General features: G+C 42.2%; 1 long non-coding RNA gene across 1 annotated transcript in view; it reads left to right on the top strand.

Annotated features, from left to right (window-relative positions):
• LOC131901099 (uncharacterized) overlaps nucleotides 1-22956 on the top strand; it is a 79317-nt gene extending 56361 nt beyond the window's left edge. Inside the window, exon 3 of the long non-coding RNA XR_009376359.1 lies at nucleotides 22887-22956. This is a non-coding gene — a long non-coding RNA (uncharacterized LOC131901099). The remainder of the gene's footprint in view (nucleotides 1-22886) is intronic.

Below are 22956 nucleotides of genomic sequence, written 5' to 3'. Positions count from 1 at the left end.
AAACAAAAGGAAAGCAATGAACAACTGATATACAAATAAATGGACTGATTTAACATTTACAGAACTTTCCATGGAACAGTAGCAGAATTCATTTTTATCAGCAGCCTGAGCAGTTACTTTTCAAGATGGTTTTATGCAAAGCAAATCTTCTCAAAAACAAGGTAATTGAAATAACTTTTATTTTTATAAGATCACAGTGTAAAAAATACAAAAAAGAACAAAAATGAACTATAGAAAATATATAAACACATGGAGGCCAGAAAAACAAAACACTGAACAATCAGTGAGATGGTAAAAAAAATTGGGAGTGGATTCCAAAGTTCTTAGACACAAATGGTGGTAGGAATAGAGCATAACATTCTTGAAATGTATGAAAATAACAGAGCATTGGAATCTACAAAAAATAAAGTGTTGCAAGAGGGAAGTCAAAGTCTATTTGATATAAAGGTATACATTTAAAAATTAGGGACTAGTAGATGGTTCAGCAAGTAAAGGTAAATGCCAACAAGTCTGAGTTCAAATCCTGGGAAACATGGTAGAATAAAGGCATTGAACACTGGTAAACTATTCCCATCCACCATCTACATGTGAGTTATAGTGTGTGCACAAGTGAGTGAATGCTATGTGTGTGAGTTCATTCACAAATAACTATGTGTTGAAAACATAAAAATGAAATATCATTAGTCAGAAAGAAACAACAATGATCAGAACTCAAGTCAACGAGTTCTGAATCTCAACCCATACAGCACAAGAGAACACTCAGCCAATACTAATAAAATCAAACCTGACAAATCATACAAAAGAACCAGTAAAACACTTAGTTCTATAAAAGGATCACTGTATGTAACACACTCCTCTAATAAGAATGACACCACTTCAAGTTAAAGACCACACAAATGGAAGGATGAATGGAACCTCACAATTAGCTGGGTCAGGGCCCAGAAGCTTCAGAAACAAAAATCACTGATGTTGGGTCAGGGGGCAGAGCTCAAAACCTCTCAGCATGGCAGAGCTACATACTGACATGGAGAGTAAAACAGTCCCTCAGCTATGATATGGGCATCACGTTCAAAAGTGACAATACATTCAGTCTTCGCTAGTGTTATTGACACTGTGGTTCCAACATATTGGAGATTATCAGATAGGGAATTTGGTCAAAAACGATGGGAGAGGACCAAAGAAAAGAGAACAGAACATACAGTAAACACTGCTGCCTAACTCCCACTGAGGTCTCTATAAGTGTGAACCAACAGCTTGTCAAAGTGAAGAGACCACCTTGGCATGCAGAGAATGGGAGGAAGAAGGCCACATGCCACCCAAAGAGGTGACAAAGAGAATGATTCACCTGACCTTTGCAGGGGACTCTCCTACTTGCAAGCTGCTATCCCCACTGTGATCATATATAAACCCTGGAAAGCAAATGTGCAAAAAGCAAATGGTGCTGGACTTTGAACTTACTCCCTCAAGGATGTTCATAGCACCTCTCTCCTCATAATGACATGAAGGTGTGTGATGTGTGACTGATCCATCTCCATCATTGGATTTCAGCTTCAGGCAGAGAAGCAGGGATTGATTGTCAAATGATTCTCACAAAAGACTCACTTCCCAGAACTACTGGTGCATGGACAAAAAAATAAACAGTTGACTGTCATGAAAATGGTGATTAAGTAGAATGTGGGTGGGGAGGTATGTGTATATGAGTAAACTAATGAATTAAACACAAGTGGGTTAAAGGTTAAACTGGCTAATATTACAAGAGGAAATGGTGCTAGACTTAACCTTGACCCAGCTGCTTGTTCTTTTCTGCTTTTTCTGTGTCGGGGGGGGGCGGTCTCTGACATTTTTCTCTTGGCCAAAAGTAGAGAAAAAGGAATTCCAGAAAGAATCATACTATTTCTGAAAACATCAACAACAAAAGAAATCCAAGAACCTGTAGTAAGAAAACAGATTGCTCATCTGCCCTTCTCTGACCATGTAAATGGGGAAACATCAGTATGTAAAGGACAAATCCCCTCTGAGTGAGGGTAGGAGACACTAGTGGTGTAGCAGTCCTATGGCAATAGACCCCTGCACAAAACCATATATGATATCCATCTCGTGTTGCAAACTGGACTTCTAAGCATCATGACTCATTTGGTGATGGAATTACTCTTTCAAAGAGGAGGCATCTCAGATACTCTGCATAACAGATATTTACATTATGATTGATAACAGTTGTGATTACAGTTATGACATAGCAAGAAAAATAATTTCATGGTGAAATGTCAAAACATGAGGAATTATACTTCAATGTTCATATGATTAGGAAGGTTAAAAATAGTAGTTCTGGAGGCTATTAAATATGACAATATGGGGTTGTGAGTAGCTAACAGTCTCTTTCACTACTGGCAATGCTGAGAATGAGAAGCATAAGACAAAGCACTACTTGCTAAGGAAGCTTGCTAAGAGGCAGAAAGGCTGGAGCCAGAGCTTCAGACTCTGCAGTACAGCAACAAAAAAAGCCAGAGATGGCCATTGCACAATGTTGTGGTCCCCTGAACAACAGGCACTTAACAATGGAAGACTGACTCCTCGGCCAGATCATTTAATTTCTCTGAGGCCTTGGTGTTCTCATTCTTTAAGCTCTGCATGTGTGACATGACCTGCTCATGCCCCATCTTGACCTTTTCATAGAAAGTGTTTGGCAGGTAGTAAGTCCTGGACCTAGAGGTAATGAACTCCATGAACATAGGCTTCAAGTATCACAGGAATTCAGGGTGTGTTCTAGACTACTGGATGTCATGGGATGCCACATCCTGTCTCCTAAGTAGTGGGAACTTCTGGTATTTATTATACTTGCTGTTGTATGGACAAAGGGCTGGCTAGAAAAACCCACCCTGAACCTGGAGCCCAGAACTTGGGAAAAAATACACAGATCAGAGCAGAAGGAAACACAGTTTGGCTCATTCAGATCAGAGCCATCTTTGCCCCTGGCCAACTGCCTTGTGAAATCAACCAATCACAGAGCAGAACAGTAGAACCCTGGGCCCCAAGTCAACCCGAGGTTGACTGCACTTCCAAAACATCCAGTGTAAACTGCCCTGTCTTGTCAGTATTAAAAAAAAGGCTGTTCTGTCCACCCTGGTAGAGGCAGCTACTCTTCCGGACTCCTCATTCTCAAATAAATATCTTTCTCAAAAGAATTTTGGGTGTGATGATCTTCATTCACTGGCATAGAGAAGATCCTTGTTGAGATGTCCCCCAGTGGACAGAGCAAGAGGGGACTGAAAGAGCAGAGCAAGGAGAAGCTGAACAGAAGGACTTTGCCGAGTCGTGCCTCAGTGGACAGAGCCATAAAGAGCTAAAAAGTAACACTTTTCTCCAGAGCCAGAGTACGTTGCTACATTCCTGCAGGGTTTTTTCCCTTTTTGCTAAGTGAAGCAAAAGAAAGCCACAGCATAGGCAAGAGAAGCAGAGCTCAACAAGGAAGCCCCCTTAAGAGCGGACTGAGCAAAGCTCAGCTGTAGCAGCTCTCCAGGAGAAGAGCAGGATTTTTTGTATCCTGCAGGGAGATCATCCTCCATTAGTTCCAGGTCTGAATTTCCAAAGAAGTCAGAAAATTGTCCCTTCCAGGGTCGGGCTGCTTCTTTGCAGTTCCAGCTGTCAGAGCTGTGCACAACAGCTCCAGGTCTCTGAGACATCTTCAGGGAAGAGCTGTTGTGAGCAGCTTGAGGTGTCCAGGATATTTCACCCTCCAGGGCTGAACTGTCTCCTAGCAATTTCAGCCATCAGAGCTGTCCTAAGCACATCAAGGTGTTGCCTGACTCCCTAGGTAGTCAGGACACCTTTCCCCAGAGTTGTTGCAACAAATTTACTTATATTGTTGGTACCAAAACCCGGGACCAAACCCACAGAGTTGCAAACAATTTACTTACACCTATTCTGACCCTATGCCAATAGAGGCAGGCTGTTTAGATGATGGGAAGTGGAGTTGCATGATTTTCTCAGGAGGCTTGCCGAAATAGCTGTCTAAGAATTTCCCTGGTGTCTACTCCACAGGTGTGTACCCTCCGGAGTCTGTGAAGATGTTTCTCCTGTCTTCAAAAACAAATACTCTATGATGGGATGTGTCATGATGGAGACCAAAATAACATCGTGAAAAGTTTTGAGGATGGGATGCAACATCATGATAGATTTATGAACACCTCCAAGGAAATATCTATGTGTCACTAAAGTAAGTACACTGGTAGAACTATAATACTCAAAATGGTGCTCCCAATTTTCACCAAGGTATCACCTGGGAACTGTGAGATAGGGAACTACACATGCCCAACCACAGATCCCTGACTGCAGGCACTAGAGGGAGATACATGCACAAACACATAGAAAAATACACAACATAAACACATGTATGTGAGAGACAGAAGGACAGATAATGTGATACTTAGACAGAGAAAGAGAGACTGAGTGATAGAGGGAGAACTCTATCAATTGGATGCTGAACAAATGCATGCAGGAGTGTCCTCTCAAAGGGTAACAAAAGGAGCAGGGATCAGTCTGAGTCCCTGTATGGACACATTTAGATGTTTGACCAGGCCTCTCCAACTGCTGCTTGGAGAATCAAATGTACAAGGCCTTTTAAAGCAAGTAACAAAAATTAACTCAAACTCACAGTAACTAACATCTCACACTAGACAGCACTTGATAGATTTTCTTCAAAGTCATGCTGGGAATTCATACTACTGCCTCAGTCCATGAGTACTATGACTCATGCCACAGGCTGTTTTTGTTTCTTTTTAGAGGAAGCAGAATAGTCTTTGTCCTCATGCCATTCCTGTCCACATTTGAGGTTCTGCCTTTGGGAGGAGTTCAGAGACATGATTTTGGCATACCCTGAAGGCATACCCTAAAGATGCAGCCTACCAGAAACACAGACCTTATATAAAATGAATTAATGATGACAGAGTGGACCTGGGATTGAAACCTCAGGGTTTGAAACTATGAATACCTATTTTTCATGCTCTCTTCTGTGATAAAGATCAGGCAATCTCACTGCTAATTTCTTTCAATAGTCATTTGCTGTATCTGACCCGTTAGTCTCTGGACCTTCTGCTTCACCTGCATCTTGGTGAGGAAGGTTTGGTGGAATGGTGGCTCCCTGGTGCTCCTTGTGAGTAGATGAAGATAAATTAACTTGTAATATGACAAGGCAAAGAGGATGGACAGACCACCCTGAGTCCTAATCAAATGTTTGAGAAAGTTTGTGACACCCCAAATTATTTTGTTCCATGCTTCAGATGCCCCCTCTGGGGAACTCAGCTGTCTCCTCTATTTGAAGGGAAGGGGTTATCTCAGCTCTCTGGTTTGCCCTCATAACACATGCTCCAAGTAACGAAGGAGATAGCCTCTTCAGGCTTATTCACAGCTGTAGACTCAGAATTTATCTTGGCTGCAGAGTCCACAATCCTATGGGTTTACAAGTTAGCAGAAAATTACAATAGTTCATAATCACCCCAGTAATTTAGAGTTTCTCCAAATATCTTGAGAGGTCACTAATCATATATCTATTGATGGAGAAGACATATAAAGGTAGAACATGGTCACCAGACTCAACAAGTCACCTCACTGACAACTCAGGAACACAGAACAGCTGGGAAGTACCTAAAGTTAGCCAGTGTGTGTGGTGGTATTTTATGTTTTTAAATAAAGTTGCCTGGGGTCAGAGCTATTAGAGCCATAGCAAGTGTGTGGCAGTGGTGGTGTACGCCTTTAAGGACCTGGAGGGCGGTACATACAGGCAGTGACGAGGCAGTCACATGATTGGGTTTACAACCAATCAGAAGCCAGAACAGAGAGACTATAGAGACAGACACACAGGAAGGAGGGCTCCTCTCTTTCGTAGAGCTCTCTTGGCTGAGGAGGATCCCTGAATCAGAAAGGGTGAGGCTCTTGGCTCTGACCTCTTGGCTTTCTTCTCTGAATCGGCTCTGTGTTTTCTGTCTGTTAAAACCATTGGCTACATCTACACTGAATTACATCTACATTTGGCGCCCAACGTGACAAGAATCTGTTAAAAACCATTTAACTGCTAAGTTGGATTCACACTTCGGACACTAGGTGGCTGTTTTTAAATTCCCTCGGATTTGTACTGTTCTACGAGGACTTGGTTATCCAATATTTTAAAGGAAACTATTTAAAGAGAAATTTTTTTCCACATTTTAAAAAAAAAGAGATAATGGGTTTTCTGTGTTCATTAGAAGAAAATTGGGCTTTGTTTGCAATTTTAGACAGTCTAACATTGGAACAGTTATATGCGAAGATTAACGTTGATAGAATTATGCATTTTATTACTATATTTATTCTTATTTTACTATTTAAGAAGATATTGTCTGAGTCAGTTGCCTTGAAACCATTCTGGATGTTGGATCATCTGTGCCATGGTATCATCAGAGACCTTTCAGGGGGTCTTGGCTGGTCAAACCTGATGTATCTTAATCTTGAACAATTTAAGTGCCAGGGTGACAGCTTTAGAAAAACTTGATACTCTTGTAAAAACTCAGACAGAAGAAACTAACAGTGAAGTTGCTTCAAGATTTTATCATAGGGTTACAGAAAGAAAGCCTGTTTTCACACAGTCACCCTTAGTTTGTCCAGTAATCATACAGCAGTTGCCTGATCAAATGACTACACAAAATATTTGTCTTCCAATTGAAATGTTAGATTTACGAAGGTTTGTAGCTAGAGTTTTCCTGCCTGGCCCACAGTCAGGACAAATCTCTCTCACCTGCCAGTCCCACAGCCTCAGACCCAACCAAGCAAACACAGAGACTTATATTGCTTACAAACTGTATGGACATGGCAGGCTTCTTGCTAACTGTTCTTACAGCTTAAATTAATCCATTTCCATTAATCTATGCCTTGCCACATGGCTCGTGGCTTACCGGCATCTTCACATGCTGGTTGTCATGGTGGCGGCTGGCAGTGTCTCTCTCACTCAGCTTTCCACTTCCCAACTTTATTCTCCTCCTTGTCCCACCTACACTTCCTGCCTAGCCAATGGCCAATCAGTGTTTTATTTACTGACTAATTAGCAACACATTTGCTATACAGAACATCCCACAGCACTTCCCCATTTTTTTTTTCAAAAAGGAAGGTTTTAACCTTAACAAAGTAAAATTACATATAATTTGGGAATTTGGGCGTAGCTTCTCTTACTACTTCCTGCTGGAGGGGGGCGCTGTATCTTATGGGGAAACAAACAAAATTTTAGGACCATGGAGTAGTCCATGAGGCTGTATCATCTGAGTCAGTTGCCTTGAAACCATTCCGGATGTTGGATCATCTGTGCCATGGTATCATCAGAGACCTTTCAGGGGGTCTTGGCTGGTCAAACCTGATGTATCTTAATCTTGAACAAATCCATAGCCTCTGGCTTTCTGTGGGAACAAAAGCAGAGACTCCTTTCCAAAGCAACATATCCTTACATCCAAATTTTGAAATCAAGATATCTTTAAAATATGCATATTGGTTTAACTCAGCTTCCTTTACAATCACATATCTCTCTGCAGTTAAGAATCCCAAAAACAACACAATCCAGATTCTCTGTGTAATATTCATCTTTACGTGGCTTATTTTTTATATTTTTATTCTCTTTAAAGACTTCATTTTTTAAAACTATGTATTTGTTTCTATAACTGTATATATCACCTTTTTTGTCTCTTTCAAGCCTACGTATATTTTACACACATTGTAAACTATTACATCTGAATCTGTCTTATTGTGAATCTATTGCTTTAAACTGCAGCAGCTGTGGCTGCTGGCTCCACCCACCTCAGCTTCCCAACATTTCGGTGTTATGTTTACCACCAGCTCTGGGAGCTATCGTGGGTCTCTATGCTTCTATCAAAGCAGCATGTAGCCCAGGAACCTCTTTTTTTGTTTTATACTAGCAAAAGCTAAATCCACCATGCAGCTTAATGTGCCACTTGCAGAGGCCTCATTTCTACCATAGGCAGGTCGAGCGTGCATGCCAGGAACCCACAAGTAACTCAAACCAGCAGCTGCCGCTCATTTGAGAGAGACGATTAGGAACTGTTTTTAGCTCTGTTTTAGAATCTTTTCTCAGTTTTTAGGTGGAAACTCTTGACACCACGTTGGACGCCATTTGTAGCTAGAGTTTTCCTGCCTGGCCCATAGTCAGGACAAATCTCTCTCACCTGCCAGTCCCACAGCCTCAGACCCAACCAAGCAAACACAGAGACTTATATTGCTTACAAACTGTATGGACATGGCAGGCTTCTTGCTAACTGTTCTTACAGCTTAAATTAATCCATTTCCATTAATCTATGCCTTGCCACATGGCTCGTGGCTTACCGGCATCTTCACATGCTGGTTGTCATGGTGGCGGCTGGCAGTGTCTCTCTCACTCAGCTTTCCACTTCCCAACTTTATTCTCCTCCTTGTCCCACCTACACTTCCTGCCTAGCCAATGGCCAATCAGTGTTTTATTTACTGACTAATTAGCAACACATTTGCTATACAGAACATCCCACAGCAAAGGTTTAAGGAGGCAATAGTATCTTATGGCATGCATTCCCCATATGTAAAGCAAATGTTAAAATCTTGGTCAACATATAATAGGATTGTACCACAGGATTGGTGGGAGCTGGCACAAGCTGTTCTGGAACCCAGTCAAAGGCTTCAGTGGCTAACTTGGTTCAAGGATGAAGCTAAAAACATAGAAAAACAGTGGAGGGATAAAGGAATACAAGTCTGCCAGCATCAGCTTATGGGAGAAGGTCAATATGCTTCAGCACCAGCACAATGTTTATATGATGTCCAAACCCTAATTTTATGTCGAACAGCAGCCTTGAATGCATGGGACAGAGTTGAGGAACCAGGAAAAAAAACTGAGTCATTTACAAAGGTTATACAAGGCCCAAAAGAATCTTTCACAGATTTTTTACAAAGACTGGCTTCAGCAGTAAAGAGAATGGTCCCAGATTCAGAAGCTGGTAGGATAATAATTGAAACTTTGGCCTTGGAGAATGCGAATGCAGCATGCAAAACAATAATCAGGCCATTAAAGGCAAGATCTGCACCTTTGGAAGATTGGATTAGAGACACGATTAATGTTGAAACTCATGAGCATGATGATACGTGGGTAGGAGAAGCAATTTCAAGAGGTTTGAGTAATGTTAGATGTTTTGGATGTGGAAGGCAAGGACATTTGAAAAGGGACTGTAAACAGGTCATTCCTAGAAACAATGTTTCCTCAAGGAACAATGGCAACAGAATGCCCCTTCCTTCTGGAGTATGCAGAAGGTGTGGTAAGGGAAAACACTGGACCAACGAATGTAGATCAACAAGGGACAGACAGGGTAATCCTTTGCCTCAGTCTTCGGGAAACTCCCAGAGGGGCCTCATGCAGGCCCCAATAGCAAATCCAGTTCAAACCTTTCCTGCAGTCATAGAGGAAACCCCTACTCAGAGCAATTAAATAACAAAATGCCTATTGGAATAAGTCATGCTGGTCAGGATGATGAAACAGAGAGAATAGAAAATTCAGGAGAAAACATAAAGAAAATTTTTTGGCAAACTTCTATTAATGAACAAAGACCAAAATTATCGATAAAAATAAATGATGTTTTGTTGTCTGGTCTGGTAGACACAGGTGCGGATGTTACCATAATTGCACCAGAATTTTGGCATCCAACTTGGCCTCTTCAGGAGGTACGTTCAACTGTTAGGAATTGGGACATTAAATCCTACAGGTCAAGCAGTTATAGAAAGATCAAACAGAACTCTAAAGGATATGCTAAATAAACAGAAAGGGGTAACAAAAACCCCCAGAAACAGACTGCATAATGCTCTATTAACTTTGAATTTTCTTAATGACAATGAGAAAGGAACAACAGCTGCAGAGAGACATTGGATAATAGAAAAAACTACAGAATTAAATCAGCCTATATACTTTAAGGATGTGCTGACCTCAGAATGGAAACCAGGGTATGTGTTACGTTGGGGACGAGGTTTTGCTTTTGTTTCTACAGCAGAAGATAAGTTGTGGGTACCATCAAAATTGATAAAGGTTCGATTTGAACAAGAGAAACCTCTTAATTAGAGGAGGTGATAGTTCATCAACCAACATGAACATCCAATTTAAACTAACTTATACCAGTAACACATGTCTTTTCATTTAATCAGATGGTAATTTGCCAAAAAGGAACATCCCCAAAAATTAGTCTTGGGGAAAGGTTTTTGTTTTTGTCTTTTAGGAGAATGGAGGTTAAGGAATCTGAAGAGTACTGGACAAATGAGACAACTGATCAGCTTTGAATTACAAGGTGCTCAGAGTAATTTTGAGATGACTAGCTGAAATGATCCAGTCTCAAAGACTACTTGAATAAGGATTTGAGATGAACCCTGAACTTTGGCATTATACACAGACTGGATAATGAAGGATATGGTTACCTTTCCTAGAATTTGACAATTAATCTAAAATTTTTCTTTCAGGATAAAGATAACTTCGCCCATACCCAGTAGGAAGCATTTTTAAGAATATGACGCCCACATTCCCAAAGAGGTGGTGTGGGGCAGGTGGTTTTTTGATCTTTTTCATGGGTTTTGGGTCTGGGATAATTTTCGTTGTTTAGGGGGTTGGTTACAAGTTGTTGTCAAGGGTTAGGAAAAAGGCTAAGCAAAGGAGATTAGATTTAAGGTTCTTATTTAAAAAAAAAAGAAGAAAATGACAATTACTAGTTTTAAGTATTTTACATTGGATTGGATTGTTTTATACTGTATACAAGTTATATATATTGGAATTGATATTGTTAGAAAATGCTATATGTATATTTCTAATTGTACTTATACCGTTCATTTAATGATGCAATTTTCTGATCCTTGAATGTGATTATTACCAACTATTAGGACATAAAGAAATGAAAGTTAGTTAGTTATAGTTGAAGATTGGTTAGTTATAGTTGAAGATTAGTTAGTTATAGTTGAAAATTAATTAGGATAGAAAGTGAATTAGATACATTTTGGACTTGACAAAATAGGATAAATAATGAAATTGTTTTCTCTGAATTTGTCAAATACAAATGGACTAGAAATTATTTAGACATTGTATATAGTTATTGTACTTTTGTATGTAGTTTTTCTTTTGTTAGTTATAACCTTTTTCTTTTTTTTCTTTTTATTAAATTAGAAAAGGGGAAATGTGGTGGTATTTTATGTTAATAAATAAAGTTGCATGGGGTCAGAGCTATTAGAGCCATAGCAAGTGCGTGGCAGTGGTGGTGTACGCCATCAAGGACCTGGAGGGCGGTACATACAGGCAGTGACGAGGCAGTCACATGATTGGGTTTACAACCAATCAGAAGCCAGAACAGAGAGACTATAGAGACAGACACACAGGAAGGAGGGCTCCTCTCTTTCGTAGAGCTCTCTTGGCTGAGAAGGATCCCTGAATCAGAAAGGGTGAGGCTCTTGGCTCTGACCTCTTGGCTTTCATCTCTGAATCGGCTCTGTGTTTTCTCTCTGATAAAACCATTGGCTACATCTACACTGAATTACATCTACAAGTATGTTTGGAGTAGAGTGATGTTCTGCCTTAAAATGGGCACACCTCATTAATCCCTCCTTCTTTAATGTTGGTCTCATGTTCACTCACCAATGCCTATCCTCCAAAAGGAATGAAAGCCAAGAGTTCCCAGCATAAAGCTTTGATCTTACCAGTTCCTGACTTCTGAGGCAATACAATTAATATCCTGGAATCCTTGAATTTCAAGAGGCATGACAAGCAGGGAAGTTCTGTTGGTTTCTAGAAACTCCAACTTTCTATTTCCCATTGCTGAAAGATTCAGCTCAAGTCCACTTCCTCCAGGAAGCTTCCCTTTTCCTGTACAGAACTCATTGCACCATTCTCCCGATCATTTCTTCCTTGATGTTTTACACGGAGGCTGAAGATCAGCTTTCTTCCATCACTCTCTGTTCTCTCTACCCTCTCCATTCTCTTTCCAATTTAGACTCTTCAGTATGCCATCATGTTCATCAGTAAATTGTGAAGGCACTGAATAAACTTCCCAAGGACAGTGGGTGTTGCCACAACATAGTGACATCACAGAGGATGCCAGGGCTCTCCAGGATACAATAGAATGTCTAGGGAAGAGCTTCAGATGTCATGGGAACTGACATTGCTTCCCTGCTAATGAGCTTTCCTTACACTAGAAGTCAAGTTGACCTTTGCAGGAGCCTCTACTGGGATACAAAGGAAGCTCTTCAGCATCCCCTTCATCCAAAGCCAGAGATCTCTCCCTGATTGAACATCCTCCAGTTCTTTCCCTGTGTAGAACTGAATCTTTATCTCCTACTGAAATTTTATGTACACAAGGTAATAATATCATAGAAATTTATATATGCTAAAGTTCATCATAAGTACCTGCAACTGAGGTGCCTGGCCACACTAGTGGAAGCCATGAACTGTGGACTGGTGGCTGTGGAGCCCCCATGAGACTGGACTAGGTCCTCTGGATACAGAAGATGGTTGTTTGGCTTGAACTGTTTGAGAGGCACCCAGGCAGGGTAAAGGGATCTATCCATGGTCAATGGGCAGGCTTCTGGAACCCAGTGCCTGTGGTGTGACACCTTGAACAGCCTTGGTTTAGTGTGGATGGTATTGGACCTGCCTAGGCTCAGTGTGTTGGGCTCTGCTGACTGCCCATTGGCGACCTTGATTTGGGGGATATGGGAATGTGGAGTGGCTTGGGAGAGTGGGATGGGGGTGGGTAGAGGGCAGAGGGGGGCTCTGTGGACAGTATGTGGGGTGAGGAGAAAATTTCTTAATAATGAAAAATGAAAAAAACAAAACAATACAAAAAAAGATGTAAAATTAAAAAAAAGTACCTACATCTCCTTATGTCCTTAGCCACAAGACATTATAGACTTAATGATGACTGAGAAGGACACTTGTTAAACAACTTCCTGGTAAAGAGTCTACAGGAAACAGCTAGGCAGAGTTATGCTAGAGGAAGAGGCTGATACAGCCTAGGAACAAGTACCCATAGGAGTGTGAAATGGTCATGGAGCCTAATGCGACTAAAATCTGTGTCATCGGCATGTATGTAGTGGGTTTTGTCCTCTCTTTTCAGTAGCTCAAAGTAGTCTGCTGTTACTGGGTAGTAAATGTGGTCAGATAGCTGGAGTCTTCCACACAGAACTTGAGTTTCCCTTAGAGCAAAGGATATTCAGGAAAATCCTTTGCAAGCCCCTTCATAGTTAGAAGCATAGACACTTGGGTTGCACTGGACACTCTAGATCAATGGTTATTTTTTTTCCAATTCTCTGACCCTTTAAATCTTTAAATAGCATGAACAGTAGTTCCTCGTGTTGTGGTGAGCCCTAAACATAACTGTTTCATTGTTTCTTAACTTTAATTTTGCTACTTTTTTAAAAAAGATTTATTTATTTATTATGTATACAGTATTCTGTCTGTACATATCCCTGCAGGCCAGAAGAGGGCAACGGATATCATTACAACCACAACCATGTGGTTGCTAGGAATAGAACTCAGGATCTTTGGAAGAGCAAGCAGTGCTTTTAACCTCTGAGCCATCTCTCCAGTCCTAATTTTGCTACTGTTATGAATTGTAATTCAAATATTTGATGTGCAGTATATCTGATATGCGACCCCCAATGGGGTGGTGACCCACACAGGTTGAGAACCACAGCTCTGAATGCAGGCAGAAATCTCCTCAAATCCTTTCAGTGATGCTGGGGCAATGTAATTCTTAGTTTTGAGACATGCTTTCTCTGTGTAGCTGTGGAGCCATTCCTGGAATTCACTTTGGAGACCAGGCTGGCCTTGAACTCACAGAGATTCATCTACATCTGCCTCCCAGGTGCTGGGATTAAAGGTGTGCACCACCACCTCCTGCCGATTCTTAGTTTTCATTATCAGACTGAATCAAACTAGTCACCTGGGAAGAGGGACCCTCAATGAGGAAATATATAGATCAGATTTACTTGGCGCATGTCTCTGTCAGATTTTATTGTTAATTGAGATAAGAGTCCCTAAAATGGGCAGAATCATTTCATTGTCTGCAACCTGTACTGTGTACATATGAAGAAGCTAGAGCATAAGCATAAGCAAACTGGCAGCATGTGTACATTTGTTTATCTCTGCTCTTGGCTGTGGATGTGATATGATTAGCTGAGTTCCTACCTCAATTTCCCAAAAGTGGAACTATTACCTGGAATTGTGGGATATGATCACTTCTTAACATTCTAAGTTGCTGTGCCTGATAACTCAGTGTAATAAAGATGTTAAGAAAGCACTCTCTGACAGAGGAGTTTTCACAAGTCAGTGAGATGTGTATTTCATGAAATGCTCAACAGCACCATATCTGTCTCCGAGGAAGAGATCCTACTTCCTCCTGAACCCAACCTGTGTTTCCTTGTCAAAGTTTTACAAAGACACAGAGACACCCATAGACTCACAAACCACTTCACCCTGTCAACAAACGTCCCCTGATATTGTCTTACCCTATCAAGTACAATGCTAAATTCTTCCACTGTGTTATATACAACAAGCTAGACATCAATGAATGAATTTTTCTTTGAATTTCCTGACCATTAAACTTTTCAGATATGGGGAATTGGGTCTGAATTCACAGTCTTGACTTTGAATTTCAATCTTAAGCTATGTCCTTCATTGAAGGTCAGAAGATGCTCCTTAAACCTGAGAGCAAATAGCACCTTAAATTCCAGGTATGTGTGGGTGTAAATAATGACTGGCAGTGTGTCCACTAGTTACCTTAGGTTGGAGATTAACTCCAGGGCTGATGTACACACACCCCTTTGAAAATTTCTCTGTATCCCTCTAACTTCTGTGCTTCTTCATCAAGGTTTATGTAAACAGATTTTTGACGAATTTCCTCCTTCAAAGGTAAATAGACCTTATCAGATGTGAAAAGTCACTTTGATTTTTTTTCCTTCTCCTCCTAGGACATGAAAAAGGCCTTTTTGAGCTACATCAAAGGCTATCCAAGGAGAATAAGGTCTGAAATAGCAACAGGTACAGGTTTAAAACGCAGGTCTGTGGAAAAGAGTGCAAAACAAGGGCAGGAAAGCAGGCACACACAGGAAATTCTTGGTTATGTCTTGGCAGTTTAGCCTCTCTGCGTGTCAGTTTCTTCTACCTAGAGAAGTTGGGTTACACCATGGAGATGGGTGTTGTTACAATGCATGACTTATAAAATCACTTCCTTCATAAGTGGGACTTTGTTTGTTTGTTTGCATGTGTTTTTTTGGTTTTTTGTTTTTTTTTTGGTGAGGGTGATATGCTAGCATTTGTATGAGCTAAGCTGCACATCTCTTTCTGGTGAACATCTCTTTCTGGGAACAGAGGAATCAGATCATAAACTTATAAAAAGTGCTGAAAATGATGCTTTAGAGCAGAGAATCACTTCACTTGGTTGAAAAAATTAACACTTCATTTCATGACTGTTACCAAATATTGTGTGTGGCTCCTGTCCTTTGCCATTTGGAAAGAGTCACCAGCTAGCTATTCTTTATTGATTAACTACTTTCAGATGCTAAAAGCAAAGAAGACCTCTCCTCTTTGAAAGTTATATTTAAAGGTAATTTCTTGTCATATGGAACCTGAGATAAAGTAATTACTGATGGTCACCTTTAATCACTCAGGAGGCAGAGCCATGCAGATTTCTGTGAGTTCAAGGACAGCCTGACATACAGAGCAATATTCAAGACAGGCACAAAAAGTGAAAAGAGAAACCCTGTCTTGAAACAACAACAACAACAACAACAACAATAATAATAATAATAATAATATTTACTGATGCTCATTCTCATTTTAAAGTTCCTTCTCCATAAGGAAGTCTGTCAGCCATCAAAGGCTTTTGGCCCTTTTGTTTCTGTTAATTGCTGTAGGCTCTTGAATCACTGATGCCTTAACTCAATGATAATTCCTGTCTGGGTACCACTAAACTGATGATCGAAAATCCCAATGTCAGCCCTTGGACCAAACCCATAACAAGCTTGCAGATCACCACAACCAAATAAGGAGAGGCTCATTTTGCCACTGATAATGGGAAAATGGTCTCTGTTTAGAACAATGTCTGCATGGCTATTCCCAACTCTGCAACCTCACTTAGATGCCAATGGCATCCAGCTTCCTGATCCCACTAGAAGATACCTGATGAGCAATACTTCTGGCTTAAATCCCCTATGTTAATGTTAAGATTTTAAATCACACAAAAGACTCTTGCATCCTGGTCCAGTGAGTCTCCATGATAATCTCCTACCCTGATGATGGAGTTTTTTTTTTTTACCAATTAGAAACATCTCCAAGATTTGAGATCACCCACTACTCAAGGGAGGAATCATAGGACCAAGCAGATGGTATAACAGGCTGACCAGTCTTCTCTCAGAGATCAGATCTCAATTTCAGTTTCCTGAGACCTGGCAGGCAGTTTCTGATGAGAAGTCATAAACAAAGGACAATTAATTACTAGTGCCTCTGACCACAAAGACAAGGGAGACAGGACACACCAGGCCTGGAACTCTGAGCTAGCCCCTATGGTCAATGCACTAGGCCAGCCATCTTTGACAGAAGATCATTGACAAAGCCTAGAACTTGTCCAGGCCTGTACCAAATAAGAAAACTATAGCCTGATCAACAACTAACTAGCCCTGGCAAATTAAAAGTTACTAACATGATTGCCACTAGCATAAATCTATCACATCTAAGATGAGCTGACTTCCTTCGACACTCACCTTCAGCTGTGATTAAAAGGAGGGCATACATCTCTCACATTCTTCGCCATCTTGCCTTTACATAGGATGGCAGGTCCCAGGATCCTGGAAACTTTCTTGAGATAATAAGCATTCTTGCTGATTGCATACATGATGGTGGTCTTATATGGGACTTCTCCATGATGCTAGCAGAGCTACATCCCCAGCAGATGTTTGTTTACTGTGATGGCAGGGATGGAACTAGGGCCCTTACCATGTCCAGTGAGCACCATACCATTGAGTGATGACAGCCTGACATTTTTGTTTATAAACTTTGACATGTATGCACGCTGCCTGATTTGCTTAACACAGCCATGTCCTCAGGGTGACAGTGTCTTCATGGAGTCCTCACTGTTAGACAAAGTCCAAGATGGCTGGACACTCAGAATGTTGGTGTCCCGACTGTTGGAAGTAGCAGGAACATCAAGTATGTGTCTTTGATCAAACCTATTTTCTAGCCAGCATGGTGGCACATTCTTGTTTCCATGCACTTGGGAGGCAGGAGAGTCTGCTGAAACCAGGAATGTGAGGCCAGCTTGATAAACACAGTCAGGCACTGCATCCATGTCCAGCTGCACCCATAAATCATGCATGCAGACATCCCCAGCCAGGGAAGGAAAGTCATATGGCACACCAGAAACCCAGAGAGACCTCGGCTGCTCTGATGGGGCATTTGTGCCTGAAGAGGCAGGGCAAGGAAGGCAGCAGAAGATACTGGTTTGCATTGAGGGGCTGGACCCAGGAGTATTCAGAGGCATGGAGGGTTTGTGTTTGAAAGACCCAGCAACAAACCAGTGTGTCTCAGCCTGGAGTGACCCTTTAAGGAAAAGGAGCTCTGAGTCCTGGGCCCAAAGCAGCCAGTGGCCCCATGATCTATGCTGCTGCTGGATGCTGGATTAAGGAACAGGGCCATGTTGGGATTTGCTATAATCGGAAAGTTCAACACAGTATCTGAAGCACAGCAAAGGACCAAAGGAGAACTGGCAATGAGAGCAGAGGTCTTACAGTGCTTATATGAAGCACATCAGGGAAGTAGTGTGCAGGTGAAAGGGAGCAGCAAGCAGTGTCTGTGGAGCTGGGGCAGCCCAAGAGTTCTACTCTACTCTTCTACTCTACTGTGTTTCCTATGGGGTCCGAACAGTTAGCTTGCTCAGAACAAAAGAACTGTGCTTCCTACACACACGTGCCATATCTAGTTCAACTCTGCTTAGGATACTGACAAGAACAGTAGCACCTCTTCAGTCCAATACACTGTACTTGCTGGGAACACACGCGAGTGCTATTTGCACTGGGTAATGCAATGGGAGCGCAATAGTAACTTTCCTTACCAGAAAACAACTCTTGCTTGTAGGACCAGAAACTGCATGGGATTCAACTCCATTTCTGACTGGAAAACAAACACTGGCTCGCCTTACAAGAAACACACTCTGCTTTTTAGAAAAGAGCACTCTTCTACTCTACTGGGTTTCTTATGGGGTCCGAACAGTGAGCTTGCTCAGAACAAAAGAACGGTGCTTTCTACACACACGGGCCATATCTAGTTCAACTCTGCTTAGGAAACTGACAAGAACAGTAGCTCCTCTCCAGTCCAATACACTGTACTTGCTGGGAAGAGACGCGAGTGCTATTTGCACTGTGTATGGCAATGGGAGCGCCCCATGATCTATGCTGCTGCTGGATGCTGGATTAAGGAACAGGGCCATGTTGGGATTTGCTATAATCAGAAAGTTCAACACAGTATCTGAAGCACAGCAAAGGACCAAAGGAGAACTGGCAATGAGAGCAGAGGTCTTACAGTGCTTATATGAAGCACATCAGGGAAGTAGTGTGCAGGTGAAAGGGAGCAGCAAGCAGTGTCTGTGGAGCTGGGGCAGCCCAAGAGTTCCCAGAGCCCAGGGGCCATACAGGGGTTAAGCATAATGGAGCAGTAGAATCTCCCTGGACAGGGAGTCCTTTTTTTCCAAGACAGTCTCCATTCTGATAAAGACTAAAGGGCTGAGCCTATGAGATGAGGGAAAATAGTAATGAGGGAGGGACTGCAGAGTGGGGGGAAAGAATGCAACCATGAGTGAAGCAGGGCCATTGAAGGGCCATGGGTGAGGCTGTGCTATAGTTGGGTCTTGCTGGCCTCATGCTGGGCCAGGCCAGATGGTGACAGGAAGGGATCTTTTGTTCTCTGCTGATTTAAAGAATAAGAAGTCAGGAAATTCAAGATCTCAGCAGTCAGCCAAGCTTTACTAGGGATACACTAGCTGATTTTATGTCAGGTTGACAAAAGCTAGAGTCACCACAGAGGAAGCAAGCCAGTATGCAGCACCCCTCTATAGACTCTGGATCAGCTCCTGCTTCTAGGTTCCTTCCCTGTTTGAATTCCTGTCCTGACTTCCTTCAATGATAAACAGTGATATATGTGTATAGGCCAAAAACCTTTTTCTCCCCAACTTGCTTTTTTTTAATTCATGGTGTTTCATCACAGCAATAGTAACACTGACCAGGACAAGGAGTGAAGTACAAAACAGAGATGGACGCTACCAAGGAGGAGCCAACATGAGATAGTGTGGAGTTTTTTGTTGCTTTGGCTTTTTCAGTTGTTGTTGTTTGGGGGAAGGTGGGGGAATGTGCCCATGAATGTAGATGCTTCTGGATGCCAGTGAGGGCATTGAATCCCTTAGAACTGAAATGGTTGTGGGCCTCCATGCGGGTGCTAGGAACTGAACTCCAGTCCTCTGCAAAAGCAGCAAGCACTCAACCACTTTTTAACAATTACAACAATTTACTTGAAGTGACCTGCTGGTAATGTGCCATGGGAACACATGTGGAAGTCAGAGGACAGCTGTTGGTAGTTGTTTCTTTCCTTCCACTTGGGATTTAACTGACAATGTCAGCTTTGATGGCAAGTCCTCTACCCAATGAGCCATCCCTATGAAGCCCTCTACACACCGAGCCATCCCAGTGGCTCTAGCTTTTACTTTCTAGGGTGTTTTTATCTTTTACTTGATGTTTGTTTCTTCTCCAAACTCCTGCATACAGGAGGCATTCTATCAATGTCTTGTAAACACTAAGTATCATATAAAGGTTACTACATGCAGTAGCTGTCCTGTGTATACCTGGGGAGATTGAAGGAGCCAGTCTGCAGGTAACAGAAGGGTTGATGCTTTTCCTGTCATTGAGCATGAAGATCCAGTGGCCCTAGCTCTCTATTGTGTGGTCCTGGTCATGTTCTGTGTCTTCATGGTGCAGTATTCATGTTCTAGGACAAACACTGTGTCATTTGCAGGAGGAATAGTGGTTGAATCCAGATTCTGGCAATACCAGAGGAAAACAAAGAAAGTAATGGAGTCCTTTACTCCTGAAGACCCTGTAAGTGGGTGGGGGTGGAGGCACATGGGCAGCCATAGTCCCATCAGAAGGACACCATTTGGGCCTTTACTAGTTACCTGTAGCCTCCAGATTTAGGCATAGTCATGAGACTCAGCATTAGGCAGTCTCCATGATGTGTGCTCGCATGCCATTCGTGGGTCCTCTTGGTTTTAAAGGCATCTATTCTGTTAAGTCTCTCCTCCAGCACTATCCCTTCTGTAACTCAAGAGGCTCCTTAGTGATGGGCACTGACAGTGGTCATTTGGTGGAAGTCACAAGCACATCCAGCATGGGAGATTTTGCTATCCCAACCAGAAGGGTGTAAAATGTGCAACTTTGGTGGTGTTCTTTTCTGGAACTTCCTGTATGATATTTTCAGCTGCAATGCTTAGAAAGAATAGGGAACACATATCAGGTTAGGGAGTGTCCTGGAGAGATGAGTCACCTGCAAGTGTATTCCTGTGGGGACAATTCACCCCTGGAGCATAGGCTTTCTTGTTGTCTGGCAAAGTTAGGGCTCACTGCCGTGCACAGGCAAGATCATCCCCTGCTTGAATCTTGGTTTATGATAATCTAAATATTATGTTTGCCTCTGCCTAGACTGTGCCTTGGGGAGGGTGGTGTTGTGACTGGATGTCCGCCTTGAGGAAAAGGATTTTCACATCACTCAGCAGACAGCTTCCCCAAGCTGATTATCTTTGCTTCTATTCATGTTGCTGATGTTGCCTTGAAGGCTTGGCTGGCAGGAGTTTTGGGTCTGGTGCATCAACAGAACCCTGCAGCTGAGTTTCCTCCAGGCCCCAGCTGGTGGACCCTGGATCTGGCTGGAGTCTTGAGTGTCTATGTTGTCATGATAATGCCTGCAGCTTTCTCCTGAGGCTGAGTGGATCTCAGATGGTGTGGCCCAGGGTGGTGTCCTCTGACTGGTTGAGGATCCTTGGAGGATCTGATCTCCATGTCCTGAGTAAAGCCACTTCCAGTTGAGCAGCATTTCCTATAATGAGACACAGGGACATCTGTATCTAAAATTCAGTGTTCTCGAATTCCAGATTTCAGGTTTTGGATTAAGTGTGCTCAGCCTGTATTGTGTTTCCATTTCTCCCAGAAGCTGCCTCATAGAGACCTATGTTTGGCAGCAACCAAACCTACCCAGTGGTTATTCAAACTGCCACAGCATTTCCCGTTTCCCTCAGGCACACTGGGCCAGTCCTCTTGGTCAGGTGCTCCAGTTTTTCCTCTAATTTCAATCGCCACATCAGTTGATTGTGGGCATTGCCCTCTACCCATTGCTTGTCTTGTGTGTGTGTGTGTGTGTGTGTGTCACAGGTGTGACCATATGAGATTGTACAACCATATATGCAAACATGGATACCAGGGAGAAATAACATGTATCTTCATTTTGTGACAGGGTTTCACTGAGCTACATGCTCTCAGGATACTTTTATATCCTTCATCCCTTGCTGGGGTTAGAGTCTTCCATGACATTCCAGGATTTGTTTTTATGTAGGTGCTGAGGATTCAGACTCAGGTCCTCAGGATTGCAGAGTGACTGCTCAAACCCTCCGAGTGTCTCCACAGCTCCACTTATTGGTCATTATATTCTCATATTATTGTTGACCTTTCTGTTCAAATATTTTCTAAGTTGGAAATTTTCTCACTACTGTCTGAGGGTTTATTTACAGCCATTTGCCAGCATCTGCAACCAGCAGTTTTTTCTTGATGAGCAGAATTTCTTGATTTGCTTTCAAAAAGACCAATATTCCATTATGCAGTTTTTTTTTTTCTTTTCCAGACAGTGTCTTTCAACGTAGTCATTACAGGCCTGGAACTCAGAGATCCACCTGCTTCTTTCTGCCTGAAGGCTGGGACTAAGGACTTGGGCTACCATATCCATCCCTGCTTGTTGATCATGTATGTTCACAGGCCTGTGGAGATGTAACCCAGGCTTTTCATATTCCAGGTGAGAGTGTAGAACCTTCCCATGGTTTGACTTTGTGGAATCATGAGTCAGTGTCAAAGGTGTGCTGATGTTGAGGGTCATCAAGGCCCTGAACACCATGGCCTGATTTACCATGTGGCTATTCTCCGATTTCCCTATAAGGCTTCATGCATGACATTTAGGGGTGTTACCTGGTTACAAAACATGACATTTTCACTCTGAAATTATTAAGGATATGATTTGGAAACATTTATTTTTATTTATTTAATTTTTGGTTTGGTTTGGATTTTTTTCAAGACAGAGTAGCTGTATGTATCCCTGACTGTCCTGGAACTTGGACAGTAGACCAGGCCGCAAACTCAGAGATCTGTCTGCCTCTGCCTCCTGAGCTGGAATTAAAGGCATGTGCCACCATCACCTGGTTGAAATATTTTAATTAGCATTGATTGTGCAAATACTGAGTTTTGTGGTGACATTTTAACACATGACATTTTTATTTTATTAGGGACAGGGTTCATTCAAGTCAACATGTCCATAGAGCTGTCAGAGGACAACTTATGGAAATTGGTTCTCACCCTCCACCGCACTGGCCCTGCAGATGCAGGGTTAAGGCAAGCACCTTTACCCACATACTGAAGCATCTCACTAGCCCAAATTTTTGTTTGTACCTTTTCATGATAAATTTGAATATAGGACTCACACATGCTAGGAAAGCTCTCATTCAGCCAACCCTCCATTTTTTTAAGACTGCCTCATGGTGACAGTTTCCTTTCTTTCTTTGCTTCTCCGACAGAAGCAGTCTGTCACATGATCCTTTGAACTCCCAGCAGATCTGACAGCTCAGCCATCCTGCTCCTCTTCCA

This window comes from Peromyscus eremicus, unplaced genomic scaffold, assembly GCF_949786415.1.
Source record: "Peromyscus eremicus unplaced genomic scaffold, PerEre_H2_v1 PerEre#2#chrX_unloc_2, whole genome shotgun sequence".
In the NCBI taxonomy this organism is placed as follows: domain Eukaryota; kingdom Metazoa; phylum Chordata; class Mammalia; order Rodentia; family Cricetidae; genus Peromyscus; species Peromyscus eremicus.
This window is presented reverse-complemented; position numbering and strand designations above follow the sequence as displayed.